At 45.9% G+C, this 21,674-nt stretch overlaps 1 protein-coding gene across 1 annotated transcript in view; it reads left to right on the plus strand.

Annotated features, from left to right (window-relative positions):
• Nucleotides 1-2,209: 2,209 nt before the first annotated feature.
• Nucleotides 2,210-21,674, plus strand: part of LOC148093154 (rho guanine nucleotide exchange factor TIAM2-like) — a 28,733-nt gene continuing 9,268 nt past the window's right edge. Inside the window, 1 exon segment of the mRNA XM_087817785.1 lies at nucleotides 2,210-2,564. The gene's annotated coding sequence lies outside the window, so the exon portion shown is untranslated.

Genomic DNA, 21,674 nt, shown 5'->3' on the forward strand with positions numbered 1-21,674 from the left:
AAAAAATACCTTCACAGCAACATCTAGATGGGTGTTGACCAAACAACTATGTACCACCGCCTAGCCAAGAGTTAAGCTGTAACTTCCCCTGTTTTGTAATATAAGTCATGATGTTATTTGTAATGTAAGTCATGCGATGGAAAAGCAGGCTAGCCTAAAATTAAATCATTTGTGTTAGCAATTTCATGCATCGGGTCTTCCGTCGATCCATTCATCATAAATTTATTAAGCACCCATGTGTATGGCGCTGTGCTGGACACCAGGAAAGCAAAGATAAGTCAGAGGAGCCCTTTACTTTTAAAGCCGTCAAAATCTAGTAAGGAGACAGACAAGTGAAAAAGAAATAGCTACGGTGCAATTGCCTGTATTAGGTAGTGTGGCTGGGTGAAGGGGGGGGGGTGCACACTTCACCTGTTGGTGGGAGGAAGGTAGGAGGTCAGGGAAGGCTTTACAGAAGAGGAGACACTGAGGCTGGGTTTTGAGGGGTAATTAGGAGTTCTCCAGGGAGGCGTTCCCAGCAGGGAACACTATATGCAAAGACGTGGAGATTAAAAAACTCTCACACTCATGAAATGGCAGAGTATTCAGAACGAAGGTGCAGAGAGCTTCTGTCCCACCACATGTACGGGAGCCGCGGTATCTGTTGTTCTCATTGGAAATATTTAAGTGTGGCAGATCTTATGGTTTATAGCTTCTTGGTTAGTAAAACACCATCTATCAGGCCAGCAGCAAAACATGACAATTCTTGGCTTTAGAAAATAGTCAATATAAAGTATCTAGATAGAGTCCACTGAAACTTGTTCAAGTTTACAATTTTACCATTTAAAAATATTGTCTTGTCCATGCTGGGTTAATTACAAAGTGAATTAAAAATTTATGCCTGTGTTCATAATAGATAAAAAGGCTAAAGTTAAAAAAAAAATTATGCCTAGATAGGATTTGCCTTTATAAGGCAGGCATTTTTGATCAAATGTTTATCTAAAGTGTTCTGTGAACCAGTTATATCACCTTGGGCAGATCACTCTCCCTCTTTTAGCTTTAAATCCTTACCTGTAATGACAGGGAGTTGGGCTGGCTTTTAAAGGTGAGTCTCTGACACCTTAAATGAAAATTCTCTCTACTGTGCCTAGTTGTGTAGGTGTATTTCTATAGCATGGATCATTGTAATAATCAAACATTTCCCAATAGCGACCATTTACAAGGAAAGCAATCTATTGCTACTTTGAGCATTTCATGAACACTTTATTATTTTATGTGCATTATGTGCTAGATACTTAGAGTGACCCTGAGAAGTAGCTAATATCATTTCCATTTTATATTTGAAGACACCAGAGGCTCAGACAGTTTAAGTCGCCAGGCGGGGCTCACTCAGGTGGTAATGGGGAAGCTGAGGCCTGAACCTCGATCTTTTGGCTCTGAAGTCTGCATTCTTTATCAAGGACTGTGATGCACGGCACACGGTTATTTCCATAATATCTTATGTGCAGGGCAGAGGTGCAGTAACATCCGATAAAAAGACAAGTCTCACTCTCTGAAAGAGTCTGACATCTGAAACAATTCTGGTATGTTGGCTAGTGGGGCCATGAAGGTTAATGTGTCACTAGACGTCATATCAAAGAGGAAGAAGGTATTAGTCTCTGCAATCAGAGGGGACCCAGGAACCTCTTGCTTAATAAGTAACAAAACTCCCATCCTTGACCTAACCCACTTGCATTTGAACTCTGCCCCTCAGTCCACGATAACTGTCCTTGAACGCCGGTTCTTACTAGGGTCTGGCTGGTCCCTCTGCCGGGGATCAGTGGTCTCTCTGCCAGGGATCATTTCCCCAACTGCGAAAGAGCACTCAGGTCTCAGCCTGGTTGCCGTCTCAGAGAGCCATTTCCTGAGCTTCCAGTTTAAACTGGCCACTTGCCACTCTCCCATCTTCCTGACTGCATTGCAGGTATCGCCGTAGGACATTTTTCTTATTTGCTAATTTACCTGTTTGTTCCCACTGCTTCCTCCCTTTTGAATGAAGCTCAGCGAGAGCAGAGCTTTTATAATTCACTGCCTCACTGCCCCCTTGGGACTAGTGGCTTAATCAGAGTAAGCTCTGTTCGTCTGTCCTTCCGTCCGTCTGTCCATTCATCCATCCATCCATCCATCCATCCATCCATCCATCCATCCATCCATCCTCCCATCCCCTCTCCTTTCTTTGCCTCCCTCCCCCCCTCCGTGTATCTGCTTATAAAATGGCTCAGCCATATGAAGTTATGGGACAAAGCAGTAAGTCTGCTTCCCCGATTAGGATGTGGGGAGACTCACATTTCCTCTACAGCTAATGACTTAACCCTTGATTTTTTCTTCCAGATGTTCCCTTTCTGTATCAAACACAAGGCCTGGCAGAGTGCTGAGAAATTGAACTTGAATGACAGAATGCTGATTCTGAGGCATTGTTTCTCACCCTGCCTGTGTTTTTGTTTTCTGTTCCAGGGCTTTGTGCTTGAATTACAAAGACACCTCTCCAGCCAGCTCATTCTGGCCGAATGAACAGATACAGAAGTGTCCCCCACACTCCTCTAGGGGTAAGTCCCAGGCGCGTGTGCATCTCCAAGGTGTTAATACACCTTGTATGTCTGCTTCCCCTGTAGCTCTGCTAACCGCTCTTTGCGTGCGGACCTGTGTGGGGAAACCTAAATGTGTTGCTCAGGTGCCAGTAGCTGCGACTCCTGCAGGGCATGGGCTGCCCAGTCCCAGTGGCTTATTCCAAGCGCACTTCAATCCGACAGTGCTGGGTGGTCCTCGCTATGTGGAGGCTGCACGCATTGCTCTTCTCTGGGAGCAGAGGTGGGAAGTGTTCACCTCTGTCGCCCTACGTGTCAAAGGCTGGTAGAGCCCACACTTGAACTCCAAGCAAGCTAGCAGCTCCTGCTGAAGGGCAGCTCTCGAGCATATCGTTTCTGGTTGGAGTGGTGAGCTCAGGTGAGCTCAGGAGACTCGGACACTAAGAAACCACTAAGCAAAAGTAAGAGCCTACCTAGGATGTGCAAGCTGTTGTCTCGTTCTCACTGGGACGTTTTGCTGGTAGACACATCGGTGTTGCGGGTTAGGTGCTAAAGCAGGAGAGCTGACCAGTGTCCAGCGCAGTGTTTGAAATGTTAAAGTACCTGCCTGGCGGCGTTGGCCGCATCTGCCGTTCACGCTGACCTTGCTGACACACAGACACACACAAGCTTTCCAGGCAGCGGTTTGTCCGCCCTTCCCGGGCTGCTTCATGTCCTTGTTTCTCAACTCAAGCCTAAAGTCTAGATATTTTTGGAGTTAGACTGCCTGAGTTCTTTGAATCCTGTCTCCCCACTCAGTGACCTCGGGCAGGTTATGTAACCTTCAGTGCCTCAGTTTCTTCTTCTGTAAAAGTGGGTAATAAAGGCATTTCCCTCACACAGTGATTGTGATGAAGTATGTTTATATTCGTGTTATATAAATTTCTGATCTTTTATTTAGTATATACTCTGATTTTTATATATTAAAGACATTAGCTGGGTTTCAAAATGTGGTTTATCTGGCAATATAGAGCCTTGCATTCCCGGGAGGAGCTGGGCGGCTGCCGGCCCCTGTGGATGGTCACATGTGGTCCAGTTGCTACAATCCCCACCACTGCGTTTCTTTCATTTACCTAATTTGTTTTTCTTACAGTAGAATTAGGAGAAAGTGGAAAAGGTTGTGTCTACTTTTGTATTAGTGGTGGAAAAACTAAAGATATTTCTGCAGAGTCTCATATTTCAAGGAAAATAGGGCAGGGAATGTGTTGTGTGCTGAAGAATACTTGTACAATTTAATGGGCAAGCAGATGGTTTCTGTTTCTTAAGAATACAGCACTCAGGCCTGCTCCATTCATACATTTTTAAAAAAGCAATTCTTTATGCATTACTGTAAATTTTTAAAAATAATTTTTAAAAATATTTTTATTGATTGTGTAGAGCAGGGGTTGGGAATGTCCAGCCCTCCGGCTGTATAGGGCCCACGAAATCATTTGGTCTGGCCCAGCCAAGGCAACCGCAGGTGGGACTCAAAATTCAATAAACCTAGGAGCTTTTTTCATAGCTAATTTTTAAGTTGATAATTTTGTATGGCCCTTGAATGATGTTATAAATATCCAAATGGCCCTTGCAGAAAAAAGGTTCCCCACCCCTAGTTTAGAGAGAGGAAGGGAGGGAGAGAGACATCAATGTGGGAGTGAAGCATTGACCGGCTGCCTCCTGCACACGCCCCCTAGTGGGGATCAAGCCCACAAGCCAGGCATGTACCCTGACCAGGACTCGAACCTGCAACCTTTCAGTGCGTGGGAGGATGCCCAACCAACTGAGCCACACCCGCTAAGGCCATTCCTACATTTTTAAACAGCCCTGAAGCTTTGTAAGTGTGACTCCTACTCTGGACAGCAACATTTTCTCTCTCTGTTCAGACATAATCCTTTTGCTTTTATTATAGGCCATTTTCTCTCTTTCGGCAGCAGAATCCCTCTCCTTCCCTAAGATCAAGTGTTGGGTCTCCTGGCTCAGCGAAAGGGGACAGTGTGTAATTTGCACGCGCATGTGCTCTCTTGAGCTAGGTTCCGTTCCGCCTTCTCCGGTGGACCACCAGCGCTCCCTAGACTTTCTGGCACCAAACGGATGAGGGTCTGTCACCTCATTTACCCTGAGTGGGATTACCAAGAAAACCTGCTAAGGCACAGACCGAAGTCTCAGGACTCTCTCATGTGCATTTGACTTTTGGTGGAAAACATAACCTGGCTCTGTTTGTTTATTCTGTTTTACAGGGTGGTTCTGCCTTCATTGCGAAGATAAGCTGGAAGGGAGGGGAGAGCGGGGAAGAGCCGGGAAAGCTGACTTCTGTTGCTCGCGGGGGGATTGGCTGGCAGAGAGGAGTAGGATGCGTGTTGATAAGGGATGGAGAGACTGGGCCTAATTAGTGGAGAGACTGTAGGATGGCTCCTTGGAAGTCCCCGATTTGAAGGAGCTCTCATCTATCAATTGGTTAACTGCGGAATGTGCTCCCTGATGGAGCTCTGAGCTCCCCTCACTCAGCGTGTTTGGGTGGCCAAGGGCGGCCCATCTGTCAGGCTGCTGTGGGAGATTCTCTCATTAGGAGCAAGATTGGGCCAGATACGTGACCTCCATGTCTCTTCGAAAACTCAGATTTAATTATTCTAGGAATTAAACCGATTAGGAACCTTTCAGCTTAAACAGTTTCAATTCAGTCCATAAAAGGAAAATATTGTGAGTGGAGTGAGAGGCTGACTATAACGCTTTTTAATTACATTTGGTTCTGGGCAGGTGACTTGTGCTTTCTTAAATGTTCATATCACGCTTCAAACATGTTGTAAACAGATGTGTCTAGTGGCTAGTATTTAGAAGCCAGAATTTTACAAGTGTATTTTCTCAATGGTTTTTTTTCTGCTGAAAATTTTCATTTTACCTTAGCTGAATGAAACTCATTTTGTAGTTTTATTTTTGGTAGCATGATTTTTAATATGAATTTTATCATTTATATAAAAATATTACCTTTACTTATTATAAAACATTCTATTTAACTTCAAAATGTAGGATTTTATACATCGTCAGTAATTGTCAATTGTCCAGATGTACTTAATTTGGATATAATGGGCTATAGAAAAAAAGTTCCTTTAAAGGAAAACTTTTATTAAGAATTTGTTTTAAATCTGAATTTTCATGTCACTTAATACTTGCTTATTCTTGGAAAAGTAATTTACTGGTCATTTGGTTAAATTATTGGGGTGTGCTTGTTACGTAGTGTAAGGTACCACTTGGACATTATAAACATTTATGCCATAAAATCTCTCATTGTCATTATAAGTTTTTTTACACACTTGATGCTTTGGGACACTGAGGAAAAGCTTTATAAAGAGGATGATGGAGTTTGATTTGCTGTATCTTTAAAGCAGCACATACCATGCTAGGGTTGCACTTTAAACTATATTACAGTTGCTGTTGATTTGAAAGAAGTTGGGCCATGGGCTGCTCTGGCATTTTCTTGAGGCCAGGACAGCCTGGAATGTGAGACCAGCTGGGGATATTAGGCAGAAACTGAAAGTTTAGCTCAGTGGGCATTGATTACTTGTGAGTGGCTTGTTTGAAATAGAGGGGTTTTAGCTGCCTCAGACTCTAAGATATAGACAGTGACAGACACTGTTCTTTCTTTCGGGGTCACCACCCCTCAACGTCACTGACGCTTCTCACTCACTCCCTGACTCACCCCCTGACTCACTCACCCACTCACTTACCCCCTCACTGACTCACCTGGTCACTCACCCACTCACCCACTTCCCCGCTCACTCACCCACCCACCCACTCACCCACTTGCCCACCCACTCACCCATTCACCCACCCACTAACTTACCCGCTCATTCACTCACCTGGTCACTCACCCACTCACCCACTTACCCACTCGCTCACCCACCCACTTACCCACTCGCTCACCCACTCACCCACCCACCCACCCACTCACCCGCTAACTCACCCACCCACTCACCCACTCACCCACCCACTCACTCACTCACCCACCCACTCACCCACCCGCTCGCTCACTCACCGGACATTTATTGGGCATTCTCCATGTGCCAGGTACTGTGTCAAGTAGCAGGGAACACCTGAAGCAAGCTCCCTGCTTTGTGGAGTTCACGTTCTCAGGCAGCCTCGAGTTAAACAACCTGCATGTATTATTTACTCAATTCTTACAGCAACCCCGTGAGGCAGGTAAATTATCCCCATTTTATAGGTTAAGAAACTGAGAAATTGAGCGACTTGCCCTTTGCCACGCAGCAGGGTCTGAGGTCAGGGCAGAGGCACTCGCGGGCCCCTGGGAACGGAGAGTGGGGGCCGGTGAACGGCACGGGGCCGGTGCACGTGTGCGGTTTCGGCCCCGCGCACGGGAGGCGGCCCTTCAGGCCTTGCCGTCTCGGGCGTCCCCGGTTCTGGGCTGGTGTGGAGGCCCTGCTTTCAGGACAGGCGCTAGGACGGAGCGAGCCTTCCGACGAGTCAGGCGCCTCCCTGTGGGCCTTGGGAGTGTCTCGTGAACATTCCTTCTGCTTCGTTCCCTCCAGCGCCTCCATCGGCCGCTTCGCAGGGCTGTTGCCCTCCAGGTGCATGTTTCTCGAGCCTGCCCTACTCAAGTATTGCTTTGCCATCAAAACAGGCTAAACCCTGGCTGGTGTGGCTCAGCGGCTGACGTGTCAGCCCGCCGTCTAAAGGGTCCCGGGTTCGATTCCAGCCAAGGGCATGTACCTCGGTTGTAGGCTCCATCCCTAGAGGCAGGCGGTCCATGTGTGTCTCTCCCATCGCCGTTTCTCCCTCCCTCCCTCCCACTGTCTCCGAAAAGCAATGGAAAAATGGAAGAATGTTTGGTGGGACATTCTTTCTGTAAATTGGTGTGTTTGACCTCAGAAGTGGAGGTGATTGGAAGTTGAGTTTCGTGAATTTTAAGCAGCGCTGTGATTTCTGACCGCTCATGTTACTTCAACTCTAGTATTTTTAATGTCAATTTTTCTTATAACCATTTATAGATTAGCACATCTTTATGTTATTATTTGAGATGGGCATTATTGTCATCATCAGCCCCCCTTTATGATGCAGGCAGTGGCATTCAGAAGCTCCTAAGTTTCTGGGAGATGCATGCTAACCCAGGCCCACTGGTTTCGAAGTCTGAGATCTTCTCACTGTACCCTGTGGCCTGTCATTTTATTATGATTTGTGACAGTAGAGTGTAAGATAGTCATGTTCTTGATTACAGTCAGGTTAGCAACAGTTTTTGCTTAGTCTTCGCTAGGCTTGTAGTAAAACACGGTGTTAAAGTTTTAGCTTCATCGAGGTATAATTGATATATAAAATTGTAAGACATTTAAAATGTACGTCATGGATCTTTTTTATATATATAGGGTGTCCCAAAAACATATATACTCACTTTGAATAATTATAAGTGTTTATTAAAATACACTTCATTTTCAAAATTGAGCTATCAGCTGTTAAAGAGTGTATACATTTTTGGGGACACCCTGTATATATGTGAGAACATTTCACTTCTACTTTCTTAGCAAATTTCATTTGTATAATAATATGTCAGCTGTAACTGTAGTCACCTTGTTTCACTCTGGATGCTCAGAATGCGTTCACGTCATAGCTGAAAGTTTGTACCCTTTACCAACCTGTCCCTATTTCGCCCCCGGCCCCCCAGCCCCTGGCAACTACTTCTACCACTTTTCTACTCCCTGTTTTACGAGGTTGACTGTGTGTGTGTGTGTTACATGCCATTTCTCCAAAACTCTTTATTAAGAAAATTTGCAAAAATACAGATAAGTTGAAAGAATTGTACAGTGAACAGTAAACTCACCACTTGAATTCTGTAATTGCTAACATCTTGCTATATTTGCTTTCACATGTGCCCTTTTGCATTGTGTGTTTGAGGACAGGCTACTTCTTAAGTAGTAATTTACACCATAATTTTCGGCGATCTTTGCCCAGGAATTTAATTTTAGATGTTAACACGTACGCCCTATATTATTATCTCAGAAGGAAGCATTAGATAAACTCTAGTTTTATGATTTGGGAATATGCTGGGCTTTGTAATTTTAGGATGGAATACTAAATTGAGAGCATTTTACTGCAGTTGGGCAAAGTCTAAAGAACTTGAGAAATCTTACATAGTTTGAAACCCCAAGTGACTTTATAGACTCATGGAACTAAAGTTACTTGGGTGACCTCAATGATATAAAATGGAACCAGACAATGCAAACCCACTGGCAGTGTCTGAGGAATGCTGGAGACAATTCCGATTACAGAGATCCATGCATACAATATATCAAAAGGTCAGAATTGTCTTAAAATCTAGAAGCAGGAATAGGACAGGGGCGTGCAAATATCTCCATGCAGTTAATTGTCCTTCTGATACTTTTTTTAACCTTAGAAGCATCTCTTTAAATTTCCTTCTTCCTCCCAACATAAATCCTCTCCCTTGTATCAAGGAGTAGTGCTTGTCTCGAGGTTATATGGAAGAAATGTGCTTGCTAGGTGCTGGCTGATATTTTATTTTACTTTTTTGTTAATAACAGAAACACTGTTGCCGGATATAGAGGAGTAGGAGCTCCAATGACCCCAGTGTTCTTGCTTCTTACATGTTTACCCGGAGTATTTTTTTAAACACACACACACGTCAAGGTAACGTTTTGGGAATTCCCATGTTTTCTGTTATGTGACTTGGCTTCCGTGGCAACCTTCTGACTTTAGTCCCAGGGGTTGTGGTTACTGGGGTGGCAGGTCCTGGCTGTGCTGCCTGCTGCTGACCAGCTGTGTGACCTTGGGCAAGTCATCTAAGGTCTCTGGTTACTTGTCCATACAGTGAAGGGATTGGCTTAGGCAGTTTTACAGGTCTAGTCCTCCAGGACTAAACATTCCTTGGTTCTGTGTTCGCACTAAAATTTTTGTGGAAATCAGTTTAGTGTTTATGGCTAGTAGACTGATGATCTTAGGGACTGGTTCTTATTATTTGCCAATTAAGATTAGAAAGCGTAGCTTCAAGCATAAATTAACCACATAGAAACTGTGTGGAAGACCTTCTGTGCGTGCGTGTGTGCGTAATGATTCATTTTCATCAAGATAAGGAATTAAAAGCTTATATGTCTAAAGTAGAATCTGATCTTTAATATTAAGTAAAAATCTTGTCTGTCGCATACGCAGATCCATTCACATTTTTAAAATAATGAAAATATGACCTTAAAAGGTTCTTGTCACATATTTCTCCAGGGCAACTTGAAAACTTCTGCTTAAACTGTTTTCTTCTCTAGAATATCATTTTAAAAATTTAAACACTATGGAGATATAATTCTTTCCTTCCATTCAGCACCTCCCCCCCATAACTCGTATAAAGTGATCTGAAAACGTTGCTTTATCTTTTGGGTAAACTTTACACTGAAGGCCTTTCATCAGAAGATGCAGCAGACTTTAAGAACACTTGAGCCTCGGGTCTGTCAGTTTGTAAAAGGCCACTGAATGCATATACTTGCTAAACCAGTGACCTGTTGGGCTAACAAGGACTTCCAGAGTCGCCCACCGTGGCTCTGCTCCCTCACAAAGGAAAGAACCCTGGCCGGGAACACAGAGTAAGTGCGCGCTCAATATTTTGCGAATCACAGAATTATTCCGAAGGGCTGCCCTTGAGGCAGGGCTTTTACGAGCGGAGCATTCCAGCTGCGGTTCCGGAGACGGAGCGTTTACTCCCGCTTTAAACACAAGGATGGTCGGTGTGCGTTCTTCCTGCTAAAAGGCTTTTTAAAAGAACGCAGCCCGGGAGGCTGCTGCAAGAGAGGGAGCCTTTATCCCGCGAGCCCAGCCGAGCGGCGGGCCCGGCGCGCCTCCGGCCGGCCGGGCGGGGCCTCTGGAATGCGGCTCCCGCGGGAGGCCTGCCCCAGGTCTGAGCCAGGCCGCCGGCCGCGCGCTGCACGCCGCCCGTGGAAAACCGCTCCTGGTGAGGCCTGCATCACACTCTCCCACCAATGGAAAAAAGTGAACATGATGAGGGTGTGTAGCTGGCAGACAGAAATACACGCGGCGTCGCACAGGGTCCGCTTTTAGCTCCAACGGCTGAGCGCTGGGGTGTTGGACGCCGCTTCCCTCCCGGCCAGGCGCAGGCAGGAGACGGAGCCGGTGAGCCTGTAGGGACCTGGGCTCTGAAAGGGCTCTGCTTGTGAAGAGGGCCTGAGAAACACGGGCTACATCCGGAGCGCTGGCAAAGGTAAGGTTACAAATGTTTATTTTCCCCGTCTGGAGCTAAGACTGAGTTTTATAAGTGAGACAGACCTTTCTCGACGTGTTCCTTCGGGCAGGGGTTCATTGTGCGCGGACTTTTCTTTGTTTTACATTATTTTGTGTGTCGGCTGCACACGTTGCTGTGCGTAAGAGAATGTATTTCCTTGAACTTGGGGCGTCTGTATGATTTTACACACCTACTGGTGACTTATTGCAGTTGCCCACCCCATTTTACTAATTCCCCCAAAACCGATGGTGCCTATTTGTGTGGATTTATTTTTCCTGATATCTCAAAAAAGTACCAGCTCTCAGTCTGAATCACCTTAAGGCATTAATGACTCTGTTACCTTACACTTACCAGACACAAAAGGCTGTTAAAAATGTGACAGAGTTTGTATGTTGTAGTCTCCTGGTGGTTATATAACCTTAGTTTTGAGTTCAGTGAGCTACTTGGTCGAAGAGTTTCTTTTCAGGCTCGTAATTTGAGGTTCACCGTTTGTTAATGTTTGTCCTTAACTTTTGTCTTGAACTTTCTGAAAGAGAAATGGCATCCCTTGTGACCCGAGTGGGGGGGGCCCTTGTTTTAGCAGAGCGCCTGATTTCCTCAGAGGTGGCTCATTCCTTAGACCTGTGTCCCCGCATGGAGCTAGCTCATCAGCGGGGACCGAGGATGCCCAGCTGGCCATGGGACTGCCCCTGCTTTACGTTAATTTGGCCAGGCATGTAATTCTCAGAAAATTGGTAGGTGGAGAGACAGAAATAGGAAGCTCTATTGAAGTTGTTGTAGCTTGGAAGATTATTTATATAATTTCTGGAAAGTAGGGGTCCCGCCGCATAGCTGCTGGTTTTCCCTAACACGTCGAAGCGTTTCGCCGTGGCCCAAACGTCTTCAGCTCACTCGCAGTGTGAGGAGGCCGTGAGTCATTTGAGGGCGGGCGGTGTGCGTGCCTCTTCAGTGTCTCCTGCGTGGACACATGGTGCCCCGCCAGCGCCTTCCTGTCCTTTACAGAAGTGCCTGTTGGGTGGAGCAGTGGCGAGTGCTGCCCAGGGAGGGTAGAATGAACAGATGCAGTGGTTACACTGCATTTGGTACTTTTGCTTTGGGTCTAGAATGTGCTGCTGTGACAGAGCCCGTGGCCATCTAGAGCAGGGTCAGAGCAAGCGTGGCCCGACGTCTTCTCTAGTCACATTGACACTTGTCAACTGCTTTGATTTTCACCAGAGTTCCTAGACAGAGACTGAAGGCTGGTGAGGAACCGCATGACTCCAGTCCACACTCAGCAGACTCTAAACAGTGTTTCGAGTGCAAATAGATAACACCTTCCTTTCAGTTGTTCAGTGCAGAGGGAGTGACCCGCAAAGCCCCCTCCTGAGACCAGGCCTGTTGGAGGATGCCTGGGTGTGTGCGATAAGGGTCAGCCTCCTTGCCAAGAGATTGTGCTTGCAAAGTGGTCCCCACTTATCCACTAAGTGAAACAGATGATTCTGTCTCGGTGTCCACAACTGTGCTTGAGAAGAGCCAAGGTTAGTGCGGGCTCGACCCCCTGTGGAGGGCATGCAGGAGGCAGCCCATCAATGACTCTCTCATCATTGATATTTCTATCTCTCTCCCTTCCTCTCTCTGAAATCAATAAAGATATATTAAAAAAAAAATAGCAACAATATTACAGACAGGAAAAAGTAGTAATAGTGGTAGATAAGCCTGAATTTCTGACTCTTGACACACAAAAGCACTAAATGTGTTTGTAATAGCTTGAATACTAATAATGGTGGGCGAGTGTCTTTTGATTACTTGGTCCTGTCTAAAATGGGCTTGCAAACGGTAGGAGGCTTGAACCTCAGCGTCCCAAGAGTGTGTTCTATACTGTTTCAGCTGTGTATCGGCCATAGTGTTGTAGAGCTGACAAGGGGCCTTAGACAGTTTCTCAAATGGAAAACCAGCAGAACGGAAGTGGCTTGTCCAACGCTACTGAGGTGGTCAGTTGTCGATCTGGGATGAGATCCCGGGTATCCTGTTAGTCATTTCCTAACACTACCTGTTGCTTTAATTGCAAATGCTTTGGCACATCCTGACATAGCTCTGTAAATTACTGGAGACGTATGTATCCATGTGTATGTATGCAGGTGTGTACATAGGTACCTGTATCTGTATGTCCACAGGTATCTGTCCGTTTCCTTCCCTCCTTCCCTCTCCTCCCCTCTTTCCTTTCTCTGCTTACCTACCTTATTACCGAGCCAGACAGACTTAAACCTCTCACCAGAGACAAATCAAAGACACGTGTTTTTTTTGGATCCTAATGAAGTTCAAAGCCGCGCGCTCGGTCGGTGGCCCTCGTTCCCATTGACTGTTGCCAGAGAGAATTCTAGCTGCACGTGTGTTACTCTAACCTCTGGTGATGAGGCAGCTTTGATGAGACATCATCTGCCAATCTGGTCTTGTTTCAGCCTTAGATTAGGAGGTTTTTTTTCATGCTCCCATTCCAGTAGAAGACTGTTTAGTTTTTGGTAGTTCCCAGCCTCCTAATAAGAGAGAGGCTATGGGGGGGGGGGGGGGGGGGAGACCCAGCAGATGGGCTCTGGCTTTTAGTGCCAAGGTAATGTAAGGCACTTTCGGGAAAATAAACTACATGTAAAGTGATAGATGAGTTATCCTTTGACTCTCAGAAAGGGGTGTGGTAGAAGCTCCCGACTGTGTCAGGAGGAAGTGGGTCCTGGGTGTCCCTAGGACTTAAATAAAGGTTTCACAATCCCCGGTGTCTTTAGGACAACATCGGAAAGCGAAAATGATCCCTGTGCTGTTTGGTGCTCGACCATGACGCATCTCCATAGCTGCGGAATTGTTAGAGCAGGGTTTCTAAAACAGATGCAAAGGGGGCAAAGAGGTATGGAGTTTGCAGGCTAATTTTGCGAAAGCTAAAATTCCATGTGACTGAAGCCAATGGAAAGCAGCTCCGAGTGGAGAGACTGAAAAGAGATTTGCTTTCAAGTCATCTGTAGCCACTCCTGGAAAGTGGAAAAAGGCATCTTAAAGACAAATGAGAGGAAGCATTTATACAGAGACAGACACAAACCAGGGACACCCATGGCATCAAGAGGTAGCAGGGAGGAAAGGCCTTTGTGACAAGTGTACATAAATTCATGCAATACACATACACTCACATATATGTCAATGCACATATCGTACTGAAAATTGATGGAATGACCGCCAGTGAATCAAAAACAGCCCCCCCCATTACATACAAAACAACAATAACAGGACCCCAGAAGTTACTGGAACCTAGCAAAAACCTTCAGTTACCCTTTTTACTTTCACATGTGACTTACAGGGGGAAAATGGAAATTCTAAGAAGACACAGTGATAAGCAATTTCCCAACGACTTCCTCACTGGGGCTGTCACTCTGGTGCCCTGCCCTGCCTATATAGTTAGCTATCCTCAGATGCCCTCCCAGTGTTTCTCTGATAGCAGAGGGTGATTGCTCTCGGGACAAGCCCTCTTCACGTGCCTGCGAGCCCTTCCCCTTCGCCTGCCCAAGGACAGCACTGGCAGCTGCCCCTCTCTCTACCACGTCACATTTTCTCTCCAGGCACTTCCACTCGCAGGCTGGGATTTCTCCTAAAAGCTCACAGACTCACCACCACCACCACCATTAAAAAAAAAATCCCTTCCTTTACAGGAAAGCTCCTTGAGCCAGTTGTCTCTGTTCACCGTCTTCGATTTCATGAGCTCACCCTCAAACGCACTCCACCCCGCGTTCTCCACCCCCACCCTGCTCTGGTCAAGTTCTCTGATCCCCTCCGGGGCCCTGTTCTCAGTCCTTGATCTTAGAAATATCGGAAGCATTTGACTCACGCTGATGGTTTCCTCCCTGAAATGACTTTTTTTTCCAGTTGGCTTTGAGGGCAACGTGTTCTCTTGGTTTCCCGTTCATTTGCCTCGCTGGCTGCTCCTCCCGTTTCCTCCTGGTTCCCTTGGCCTCTCCACGTTGGGGTGCTGCAGGGCCCCTTTGCGCCTCGGCTCTTTCCTGCGTTAACTTGTTCCCTTGCGTGTACGTTTTAAGTAGCATCTTCGTATGGAGACAGCAGGTGTGTACCTAAGGCCCACCTTGAATGCTAGGCTCCTGTATCCGCTGTGCCCTCAGTGCTGCCACTTTAATGTCCAACAGACACTCAGACCTGCCCTGTGCAGAAGCCAGCTCCTTGTCTCCTCCCCAGCCTGCTCTCCTCCCCCATTCTCACAGCGGCTTAGCCTGAAAGCCGTGCCATTGTCCTTGGTCTGTGACCATGCACCCCTGTCCATCCGGCCGGCTCTCCCTTCAACCCTGCCCGGACCCAGGCCATTTCCTACGCCCCCACCTGACTCCGACCCACGTCACCTCTCACCCGGCTTAGCCTAACAGGCCCCACGGCTCCCACTTTGCTGCGGACGGTCCAGATCCACAGGGCGGCCACAGTATGGGCCCCGTGAGGAGCCTTCCCCCGCCATCGCCCTCCCATCATGACTTCCAGTCTCCATGTGAAAGTCAGAGTCCTTAAAATGTCCCTTTGGGCTGCGCGCTCTGGCTCCCCATCCGCCCTCTGACCCCTGCCGCCCCAGCTACGCCGGCCTACTGCCTGTTGCACCTCTCAAGTGCTCTTTCCCCAGCATCTACATGGTCTTCCCTCCTGCAAGTTCCTGCTGAAATGTCACCGTTCAGGGAGGCCTTCCTCTGTTTCCCTTCTTAAAATGAGAGCACCTTCCCCTCACGTTGCCTGTTTCCCCCTTCCCTTCTGTGTGTTGTTGCTGAAGTACTTACCACTTTCTAATATATAATATACTGATTTTCCTTGTTTATTGTTCACCGCTTCCCACTATAATATAAGCTCCCTGGGATCAGGAAATTTTGGGGGGGTCTATTTATTGCTGTATCCCCAGGGCCTGGAACCATGTGTAGCACAGAGTAGCGACTCACTAAACATTTATAGCATTAATCAGTGAAAGTGTAGCCTACCCGGAACCTGATGATGTAGCTGAAGCAACCTAATGCAAATGCTAAGTATCATTGAACTCCTATATTTTTTCTTAAAAAGGTAAATTGTTATTTATGATATGTATTTCTTTACTAGGGAAGCGATTTTTAAATTACTTAGCACTAGATGAAATCGAAGCTTCAGGAAGATGCTTTGTTATTCCATGGTCTGAGCACCATCCAGTTGGCCTTGGTCACCATGGCCTACCCCCACAGCCTTTGGGAGGTATAGTCTAAGTTATAATGGGTATTTAGAATGATGGCATGAAGTGTAAGCTATCAAGAAAACAAAATTCTCGCCCTAGCCAGTTTGGCTCAGTGGTTAGAGCGTCAGCCCACAGACTGAAGGGTCCTGGGTTCGATTCCAGCCAAGCGCACATATCTCAGTTGTGCAGGCTCAATCTCGGGCCTGGTCGGGGCTTGTGTGGGAGGCAAATAATCAATGTGTCTCTCTCACATCGATGGTTTTCTCTCTCTCTCTCTCCCACTCTCTCTGAAAAGCAATAGAAAGGCAAAACAAAACAAAAAAGAAAACAAAATTCTCATTTGTGCAGTGGTCTTTGTAAACCAGCAGAAAAAAATAAATACATTTTAACTTTGAAGCTCCTTAGTTAACCTAAAATTTCAGATGCTTTCTTTCTCCCCTCCCCATCCTCAGCAGCCAAAGCCTTTTGCTACCTGGAAAAGAGCTACCTCCAGAGAAAAGACTTTTCAGTGCCTTTTATAGGAGGGGGACATAGATCACAACCATTTTCTAAAAGGGGAGCCTGAAAGGTGTCATACTTTAAGAAATATGTGGAATAATTTCAGATTAAAAATTACAGAAAAATTTAAAATTATTTTGATGTAATGCATATGGGAAAAAAATACTGATTGCCCTTAGTGATCTGGGTTCAAGTTTCCGTTCCCATCAAATAGGGATGAATAAGAAGCTGCTGGGTGCTTGTGCCCAGGTAGCCCTGGCACAGCAGCTCAGAATTATTATTATTATTAAATAAATCCTTACCTCTCCCTCTGCATGTCCATTTATGTTAGGTACCAAATTTTTTTAAATTCCTGTAAATTATGAAATTTAAACTATACCTACTAATACTTTTTTTCTTTTCTGAAAGTTTCTGTAAAGTTGCTAGCTAAAATCTCATCAGGTTTATTGTGAATAATCATATGATTTATGAGAAAAATTCAGCAGTGATTGGCTTGCTTTTAAATGCAGGCCTGCCCGGCCGGGTGTGGCTCAGCGGTTGAGTGTCGATCTAGGATCCAGGGGATCGGGGTTCGATTCCCGGTCAGGGCACATGCCCAGGTTGCAGGCTTGATCAATGACTCTCTCATCATTGATGTTTCTACCTCTCTCTTCCTCTCCTTTCCTCTCTCTGAAATCAATAAAGATATATTTAAAAAAAAAAAAAAAAAAAGCAGGCCTAGGAACGAGTTATACTATAGCCTGAGGACATAGACATATAGAGCTGAACTCTCAAATCAGACCGCCAGCCAAGCTGAAGCTGAAAAGTTACACGTGCACGGGGGTGAGGAAAGCACTTATTTAAAACGAGGGGGCAGCATGTGCGGTTGAAGCCTGTTCACATTCTAACTGAAATGGAACAGTGTACAGTGGAGAAGCGTTTGCCAAGAATAACTTGGTGCAGTTACCGTGCTGCATTCTGGTCGCAGACTGGGACTGAGGCCTGGGAGCTCGGCGCCTGCTTCCGATGCGCTGGAGCGGCCCTGCGGACAGGTCCCCCTCCGAGTGCGCGCGAAGCCGTGTGTGACAGCCTGCGACCCCAGCGCACGGCCTTCGGTGTCCACTGTGGGGCGCCCTTCGGAAGTGCCTGCCCACGCCTAGACTCGCTTTTTGTGGAATGGCTCACGTTCGTAAGAATTTAAAAAAAAAAAAAGGTTATTTAAAAGTCATGCTAACCATTTTGAATCTTGCAAATCTTTGGTTCCGGCAGTCGATGCGGTTCAGGGTCTGTAGAGACCAGGATGTTGGCTAAATTGTGGGTGAGACTTGAAGTAGACTTGGGAGAAAAGGCAGAGTGGGACTGAACATTGGATATATATAAAAAACACACCAACATGCTAGAAAGAGGGTGGATAAACGTATAGAATGAATGCACTTTGGTCATTTCTAAAAGAAAAATAAGAAAAGCGTTTTATCTTGACCAGAGTTGAAGAATTCTAGACTATATTAGCTCTAATTTTGGTTGAAAAGGTGATTTTTTAAAAAAATCCCCCAGATATTTTCAGTTTCTCTGATAGCTCAGATGTAGCTGGGCCTCTCCACTCACTGACATTCCAAAAACATACCAGTAATATTTGTGGGATTGTTGGTCTCACCACTCTCTCATAAACTCAGGCCTGCCGAAGTTGCCATGAGCTCGCTTGTTGATTCTACAAATGTTTTGTGTTCGGAATGGCTCCCCCTGCTCAAGCTGATACGTCCTTTGGGGACGGGATCGGATCACACATCCCTTTTGTTTTCTCAGGGTGCCCAGCACACAGGTAGATGTTAGAGGAGGGTTTCCAAAAATTCACATTGAGTCGCTGCGTGGAACTGTTATTTCACTCCAGTTTCCCGAGCTCCTGCCAACACTAAGAACATTTTCCTGCTTCGCCAGCGCCGCCTCCCACACTGGTCTTTGAGCTATTGCCTGCTGCGGATTCCTTCCCGATGGCATCCCAGAGTGTCCCCAGGAGATGGTTCACACTGTGGTGCTTCTGAGGACAGTAGGGTTGAGGAGTGGTGAGGGGTCACGGGCAAATGACTGCCCAGGCCTCCCCAGCCTTCTCTCCCTCACTCCCCTTTCCCCTGACCTCCCTCTCATCTCTCTCAACTTTGTCCCTGCCCCCTGAGCTCAGGCCCTGCTGCCCTTATCATGTTCCCGAATTAGGGGGTGGGTGGGGGCCTCTCCCCATTTAGTTCACGTTGATTCAGTCATTTATGGATTCAGCAAGCACTCACGGGGTGCCGTGTCTTTAGACATGCTGTTCCCCCTTCCTCAGAACGTCCTTTCCTTTCCCTCCGTCATCTAGCAGAATCCCGCGCATCCTTCAAGATTCAGTTCTTGGGTTAACTTCTTTTCTGGGATCATTTTTGACTTTCATAAGAAGAACGTGACTGTCCAGTGAAAGCTTCTCTTAACCTGTAGAATGGGAAAGGGTGAGGACCTGGGTCCTAAGCCGTGGGGCCCAGACCTGCCCTTCACGATGGACAGCCCTGCTCTTTGGTCATCCTTCCTGTCTCTAGGTGAAGTATTTGCCTTGGGCAAGGATTTTTCAAATGTTTTGAGACGCTCTAGATTTTGGTTGTCCTTGGGTCTTACTGGAAGAGATGCTCCATTCTGGCAAAACTGCCACTTGTGTGTGATTGCATGTCATTGTTCTTCAAACTCTTCCTGGGAACATTACTCAAAATACATACTTTTACTCCACAGCCCAGTATATAAGCAAATGATACGCATCTGTAACAGTTTAGTGTCGTAGAACAGCTTTCACCCTTATTGGGAGGTACCCTTATTTTCTGTTCCATTTTATTATATTCTCTGCTCTTCTATTTTTATTCTGTTCTGTTCTCTTCTACTCATTTAAAAATACTGGTATCAAGTCATTAAATGAATCCATGACCCATAGTTTGACAAACACTTCATGAGCAATGCTGCAGATGTGAGAATTCTTTATGAAGCGGTTGTGAGCGCGGAGGCCCTGCTTGTGATAAATTGCTGACCGAGGTGGTGAACTGTGCAGAAAGCTGGCTATTGTCTCTGTAGGATTTATCACTTCCCGCCTCCGAATGCCAGCCATGCCTGCCGCCTGAGCCCTGGTCCTGGGCATTCCTTGCTGCTCATTGTTTTATCCATTCATCTGTTAACAAGCATTTGGAAGGGTCCTGCTGAACTGAAATAGAGTCAATGGGACTGCACAGTGGGTGCCTCGCTTTTCAGGCCCTGGGCAGCAGCTTGCTTTTTGCCCACTTTATTTATAAGGATCACCCTTCCTCAGCATCATTCCCGTGGGGAACAGATGTTCCTCTCTCCTGCTCTTCATACAAATTGGGTTCGAGTCCCCTTATGATTAGAAATGAGCTCCTTGGAGTCTCCGTATTGAGTTTGTGGTCCTGAGTTGCAGTTCTTGGTGCAAGGTGAGAAGAGCAGGCGTGGGTGATACTTACAGCGTTGTAAGTTGGACCCTTGACGTGAATGCTTTTGCTTTAGAGACTTAGGCATATTGTATTTGCTTGTACTTTAGTGTTTCTAATGAGACAGGCAGTAAAACTTTAAGGCAGGGTTTCTCAACCTTGAGACTATTGACATATGGGGCCAAATTATTATTTGTTGCAGGGGTTGTCCTGTGGGTTAGGGATGTTTAGCAGCATCCTTGACCTCTACTCATGAGCTGCAGTAGCATGATCCCAGTTGTGACACTGAAAATGTCTACAGATAATGCCAAATGTCCCCTGGGGGCCCAAATCGCCATGGTTGAGAATGACTGTGTTAAGGCACTGCCAGTTGTTCACCGAGCACTTAGGTTATTATTTTTTACATTTTCTAGCATGAGTAACTGATAATACAAGTACATGGCTATGTTATTGCTTTTGTTGGCATGTGACAGATGTGTGAGAAATTAGATAGTTTTATATGGCTGTAATAATTTGGGGAGTTGATCAGAATCAGACAGGTGCTAACACTGGAATTTGTATATATATAAACACACACATACATACACACACACATATACAGGGTGGGGTAAAAGTAGGTTTACATTTGTGAATATGTGAAACACTGAGTTTATTCTTGTATTATTTCTTGTATTATTTTCTTTCCTTTTTTTGGTAAAGAACAGAGTGCTTTATTTTTATCTTTTATTTTTTTAAACATGTTGTTATTGATTTCAGAGCAAGAAAGGGAGAGAGATAGAAATGTAAATGATGAGAGAGTCACTGATGGGCTGCCTCCAGCACATCCCCTGCTGGGGATCGAGCCCGCAACCTGGGCATGTGCCCTGACCAGGAATCGAACTGCAGTCTCCTGGATCCTAGGTTGATGCTCAGCTGCTGAGCCGCACCGGCTGGTCTATTGTATTATTTTCCATACAAACAACTGTAAACCTACTTTTGCCCTACCCTGTATATATATGAACATATATAATAATTAATAGTTAATAAAATATCTGAAACAGCAGACTGTTGTAAGCTCTGATTTTATAGTACATAAAATGAAATTTGTAGTTAAAAGTTAATAATAGTGCTGTAAATGTGTGTTGCATTTCACAGAGTTTTTTTTTAGTTTCACATATATTTTCACACTTGATTCTCAATCTATATAAGGTAGATAGGGCAGATATTTTTATCCTCAAGTTGCAAATACAGAAAATGAGATTCAGAAAGTATAAGTAATTTGCCCAGAGACTCACATGCTCTTTGAGACACGGAAGCAGGACTTAAACCTAAGTTCTCTGACACAAACCATACTAGGATTCTGAGACTTGTCTCCTTAATGACTGAAGCTCCTCCCAGCCTCCCCCTGAAAGTAAAGGGAACCTGGTAGGTATTGTTAGAGTTAATGATGGTTTGGCCTGCTCTTATCTCCTCCTTAGCTCTAATCACTGTCTGAAACATTAGCCTTGGACAATGGTGAAGCTCTGCTTCAGTATGAAATTCTCTGGAATTATGTGAGAAGCCTCGTTGGTATCTCATGATGTAGAACTTGAGCATCCCTAACTGCCGTGCTCGGCCATAAGTCTGCTTTTGTGGAGTGTCCCCACGCCTCTGTTCTGCTTTCTGTCGTCGGTGACTCCCAGCCCTCCTCGCAGCACCATCTGGCCCACCAGGGGCTGCCTCTTGTTGCCCTGTGGTTGCCCCGTCTGGGCAGCTGG

This window comes from Miniopterus natalensis, chromosome 5, assembly GCF_054644295.1.
Source record: "Miniopterus natalensis isolate mMinNat1 chromosome 5, mMinNat1.hap1, whole genome shotgun sequence".
Taxonomy (NCBI): domain Eukaryota; kingdom Metazoa; phylum Chordata; class Mammalia; order Chiroptera; family Miniopteridae; genus Miniopterus; species Miniopterus natalensis.